Genomic DNA, 6,000 nt, shown 5'->3' on the forward strand with positions numbered 1-6,000 from the left:
GCAGGTGTCGCAATCTGTCCTTAATTCACTAATCCCACTAATGCCACGCCCCTATCATCAGGCGGTGCAACTTTGCCGCCCCCTTTTCCTCTTGGCAGCATATTGTTTCACTGGAAGTCGAAAGGAGCTGGGCGGAAATACAGGACATGGAGTCACCTACAAACGCAATTTGGCAACAAAATCCAGCAAACAGCCAGCGAAACAAAACAAAACACAAGACAACAAACATGCAACAATAACAACAAGAACAACAGCAACGGAGTGCCCAGAATTATACAATTTATGCGATTTACGAGCGGGCTTCTTCGCCTTCTTGTGTCCAGTGTTGGGTATTTGGCTACTTTCATAAAGTATTAAACGTTAAAAATTTAAAATGTTTAGAAAATATTTAAAAGCACAAGCAACCATTAATATATTAATGTATTGCTTTAAAAGATATATGCTTTCAAATTATTTATGTGCCTCTTTCTACATGTTTACAAAACAAAAGTTATTCTATAATTCCCTAATAGGAATATTTATGAAACGTACTTGTTTAAAACTAAAATCTTATTCTGAGGTCCGGATTAAATCTACATACTTATTTTAATTTATCTAGCTTTACCTTGGTACCTTTTTTTTTAACATCCCATCGCATCTCTGGCTGCGAATCGGGAGTCCTGCTTTTTTACCAGCGGGCTGGAAACTATTTCTATTGCTGCGGCGCCGACATTGCCTGGGCAAGGATATGCCGTATTTCCGTTTACATAATAAATTTGCTAACCACGTTCTGTCCTCGTTGGGTGCGCCCCCTCCTCCCCCTGCCCCTTCCCCCCTGGTTTTCCACCCGCTTTTCCTGCTGCAGCAGCCGTTCCTCCTCTCCTCCAAGTGAAATGCGGCATCGCCACCAGCGCCGCCATCGCTTGGCATCAAGTGCCTTGTGGTTTTCTGCATCTGAGGATGAGGTTGAAGTTGAAGCTGAGGTCGGAGCAAAAAAACTTGGACAGCCACCGCAGCAGGCGAAGACCTCTGCGATTTCAGCGCTTTATAAACTTTAACTTGCTGAAATTGCATTTGCTGCTGTGACAATTGCATGCCTTTCATGTTTTTTTTTCCCCCACTTTTTGGCGGAAGTCCGACGGCGACAACTACTTTTGCTTGATCACTGGGCGGCCGCTGGTCCGGTGTGGCCTCTAATTAATCTATTAAATCGAAACCACAAACGAGAGTCCAGTGCGCCTACAAAAAAACCAGAAAGGAAGGCGCCATCGCCACAACGACGTTTTCAATACACTCTTTTATATTTTGAAGGCTTAAATCCACATTTGCATAAGCCAAACCATTTGAATTAAATTTATTTGGAAAGACTTGATGTTCAATCAAATTGGTATTTAATCACATAACATTTTATAAAACAAGAAATAAACTTACATTTTTAAAAAATATAAAATGCTGAAATATATTGTTTTATAGATGAATGACAACTTCCTGTTTAGGAGTAACCTTCTCACCATTCAGGGTATGAGTAACTATAGCCATCATTGAGGAAGTCGTCTCCGCTGGGGAGTTGATTTGAATTGGCCCCCACCCAACCCAATCCAAGCCAAGCCGAGTCAAGTCAACCCAACCCGATCGACGGCCCAACTGGCCGCTTCCGTTTTCCGCTGGAAGTGAAATCTGTTGGCGGCGGATGCCATAAAAATGCCAACTTAGTGGGCAGGTATACTAACTATACTATGTGTATATGCAGTCGCTGCAGGGCGTGGCAGCCGCCTCAGATCTCGCCTCTTCCCACACAGCCAGCTCCAGCATGGGATCCCGCTCCCAGTATTCAGTATTCAGTATTCAGTATCTTGCATCCAGCATTGAGTATTCACAATCCAGAATCCAGACCCGTCAGCTGTCCCGGGGGTTCAACAACCGATCCTGACTGAGCTGAGCTGCCGTTCGTTCTACTAATGGCTTGCCACACTTTACATTAGCGTCACAATTTATTGGCCGACTGCTGCGCCGGCGCAGACGCATCTCAGACATTGAAGTTGCACTGTGCGAAAAAAGATGGGAAATTATAGAAAAATTATGAAAACCTAAATAATAAGTTGTGTTAATGAATACCTCTTAATAGTTTGAATTATTAAATTTGTTATTGAAACGTGATAACAAATCTTTTGTGCAGTTGGGGGTGCATTTAAGCCATAATATAATAAAGAATATAATATTGTAGGAAATCATAATAGATAGCAACATGCACGTTTAAAAAAATGTAGCACTAGGTTAGAATATAATTTCTGAAAATTCAGAAAAACCCATAAGCATTATTATGTAAAGGGTACTTAAGCCAAGTAGTGAATTACATTTTTAACAAGCAGTTTTCTTTGGTTACACCGCATTTGCAGTTAAATTTCTCGCAGTGCATTGTACGGCCCACTTGGCCGCCTGCTCCACGCATTGCTTGGTAGCTAAAATGGTCATAATAATAATAAAAATTTTCTGCAGTCGCCAACGCGTCGCAGTTGCAGTTGCAGTGGCAGTGGCAGTTGCCGTGGCTGCTGCAGTTGCATTCGCTGTCGCTATCGAGGCGTTTGAGCGCATGTTTGACGCATCAAATGATGACGACCACAACTGCTGCGATCAAGATGGCAATAATGATGATGATGATGATGATGATGATGGCAACAGGTCCGCCAGGCATTCCCCAGTACTCCACCTGCCCAGTTGAGCCCCCGCTCAACTCCTACCTCCCAACTCCCCATTCCAGCTCCAAACTCCCTGCTCCAAACTCCAAACTCCCAGCAGTGCGTAAGCTCAGAGGCGACCGGTTTATGTCAAATGTATTGACAGGTGCATGGAGCCGGGCGACGGCTGCTCCAGATCACTGAAACAGGCTCAAATCGGTACGGTTTGGCTTGGCTCGCCGATGGGCTGAAGGTGGCTATAAGTCGTTGCGGGGACTTGGCTGCCTGGCAGTCAGTGCATCCATCATTCTCCAGGAGGACTCACCGCGATCGATGGCTTGAGAATTTGAGGGTTTTTATTATTTACGTCTTTCATGGTCGCACTTAAAAGCATTTAAGTTTGTTTTACTGAACAGAAGATAAGGTTAAGTTACTTCATAATTATAATCGCTAATGCTCAAATGTTTTTGAAAACAACAGGAGTAAGCAGAACAAATTATATTTATTACTCTGAAGAGTATTGGAACATCTAAAGAATCAAATTTACACTTCTAAATTACATTTCTTGCAATCTGATGTCATATAAAATTCATATATTTATATGAAAATACTTACATATAGTTTCGACTGCAGCATCAAGTCTAATTTATATACATTTAAGTACTTTTAAGCTAAAGCCATGACATTAATTTCCTTACCTTATTGACGTCTCTTCACAATAAATTCTAATTCCATGTCCCCTGACACGGACGTTGCAATGGACCAAATCCTCGCCAGAAATCTTTGCGAACCCCGGGGGATTCTTCGAGTTGAATTCGATTTTGGTATCCATATAGCCATGAATTTATGTTTAATAAATGCCCTGTTCTTCTATAAGTTAATGCTTTCTTTATTTGTGTGTGTACTTCGCATTCCGATCGGTAGCCTTCATCGCCATCGCCATCACCACCTGTCCTCCAAAAACTTCTTCAGATGGGCGAAATAACACCCACAAGAGCCGACGAGTATTCATTGTGAGCCGCAAATAGCTCTGCTCGCTCTTCTTGGCTCAAGTCTGATTTTGATGGGTGCACTGAGAGAAATATGTAATATATAAATATGTATCACATTTAAATGGCATTTATATCAAAAACTTTAAACCGACATGCTCTACTTACACTTATTTAAAGCTCAGTTACACAGATAAGTTAACTGATTTCTTTTTTCTTTTCCTGAAGTTTAGCTGATTCACAGAAGTATTTGATGAATGAAAACCATGCATTTGCACTTAATATTTTTTTGAGTGCACTCCATACTATGTTTAGGTTGGGCTTTGCCTTTGAGCTTGACTTTGGGCCGTGGTCCAGTGGTTGGCGGCTTCTTTTGTGGCTTTTGGCCAGTGCGGTGCAGTTTTTAGATTATTTGTTGCTGACAGCTTCATGAAATATTTATTATTATGGTCGCCGGCTCTGGCCGAGATCTCCGTTGTGCACTTCTCCATCCCCATCCCCATCCAACGAAAGGCAGGTGTTGGTGGGTGCGGGTGCTGGAGCTGGTTACCGATTTCCGATGCTGGAGAACCTTTTGGGCTGGAGAACCCCCCCCACACACACACACACATAGGCAAAGCAGTTGGGGCTATGGCTACCAAAATTGAGGTGTTTGCCTCCTTTCGCAACTTGAAAGCCAGAATGCCGAACGAATGCCGATGGATCAAAGAGACCCGGGGAACAATGCTGCGTTAAAGGTAATTGTTTGTCAATTACTCGACTCCCGAGACGCAGCGAGCAGCGAGCAGCCAAAAGGCCAACCAGCAAACCAGCAAACGGGCCAAAACCCAAAGGAGTCGAATCGAAAGCGCGTGGCCACGTTCTTCGCCCCCTCCTGCCCCCTTGAACTTGGCAAAGAGTCCGCTCCTTTGGGCCAATTATAGGCAGCCAGCTCGTTAGCATATACCAAATCGTATCCGCATGGCAATCGGCATCGCCAATCGCTGCCGATAATCGCGAGGAGTGTAAAATTATTTAATTCCCGCTTATCGCAGCTGCCGATGCCGCTTCGTTGCACCACCATCACCATCACCATCACCACTCCTTTGGCCCAAATCCTCGAGGAGTGTGTGAAAATGTGTAGCAGTTGGTAAGACAATGATATCTGAACTGGCATTTGGCATGGGCATAGCTTTGAGATTTGCCAGCCGTTTGGGATGAGTGCTGCATTTGGAAAGGGTATGCGATGGGTTCATACACAAAGCAATTCGAGGTTGGCAATAAGTGGTATTCGAACTTAACTCTACCGCACATATATATCCAGTTCCAAAAGGGGTAAGTGGGATATCTATATATTTAAATAAATTATTATTCTTTTCTTCATCAATATTTAAATAGTTATTTGTTTTTTCCATGCATATATAAGTATATTAGTGATTTAAGGCATATTAAATTGAAAGTAGCTTTTCTTAAAGCTCCAACTTTTTAGGGCATTTGGGCGTCTCCTCAGGTCGTAAATCTCCCACATCCCAGGCGGAGTTGTGGCATTGTTGACTCGCCAGCGAGTGCCAGTTTGTACACAGAAAAGTAATTTCGAGCATGTCGCTGCAATCAGAGGACGCCGCCGCCGCCGAAGTGAGAGATGCCTCGCTGATATGGCCCACGGTGCAGCACAGTGGCCAAATGCCACATGTTGCCACATGTTGCCACATGTTGCCAGAGTTGAAGGTGCTTGGTTGCTTGGTTGCTGGTTCCCAGTTCCCAGTTCCCAGACAGAGTGCTGTTCCGGCTGCTTAATTGCCTGCGATTTTCAAACGCACTGGACGCACTCGATTTATCACTCATACGGGATGCCATGAACTGGAGCTGCAGAAGTCGCAGTCGGAGGTGCTATATCGCCAGTGACACTTTATTGGGCGATAACGATAAATTTACAAAGATTTATGAAGTGCACTGCAGCATGTGGCTGGGAATTGACGCCTCCGTCTTGCTAATTCAAACAAATTAAATGAAAATCCCAACAATTATTGATCACTTTGGCTGGCTTTGCGAGTAATGAGCTTGTTCCACTTAATGAGTTCAGATCTCGCATTGATATCAATTTGTTGTCATTGTTGGCGCAACAGAAAGACATGCGGGTGCACCAACGGGTTAAGCGGGAAAATCTTTGGGAAATACTGGTTAATTGCCAGCCTTAACCAACCCTTTTACCCACTGGGTTTTCCATTTACATGAATGGTTTTTTAATTGTTTAGGAAGAGTTAAAACGATTGGTTACTTGATTGTAATAACAATTGGAAAAAGATTGAATTTACATTTTTTAGCCTTAAGAAAGGAAAATAGAAAGCTTTGATTGTTTTAATCATATATATAATAGA

Source organism: Drosophila santomea, chromosome 3L, assembly GCF_016746245.2.
Source record: "Drosophila santomea strain STO CAGO 1482 chromosome 3L, Prin_Dsan_1.1, whole genome shotgun sequence".
NCBI lineage: Eukaryota > Metazoa > Arthropoda > Insecta > Diptera > Drosophilidae > Drosophila > Drosophila santomea.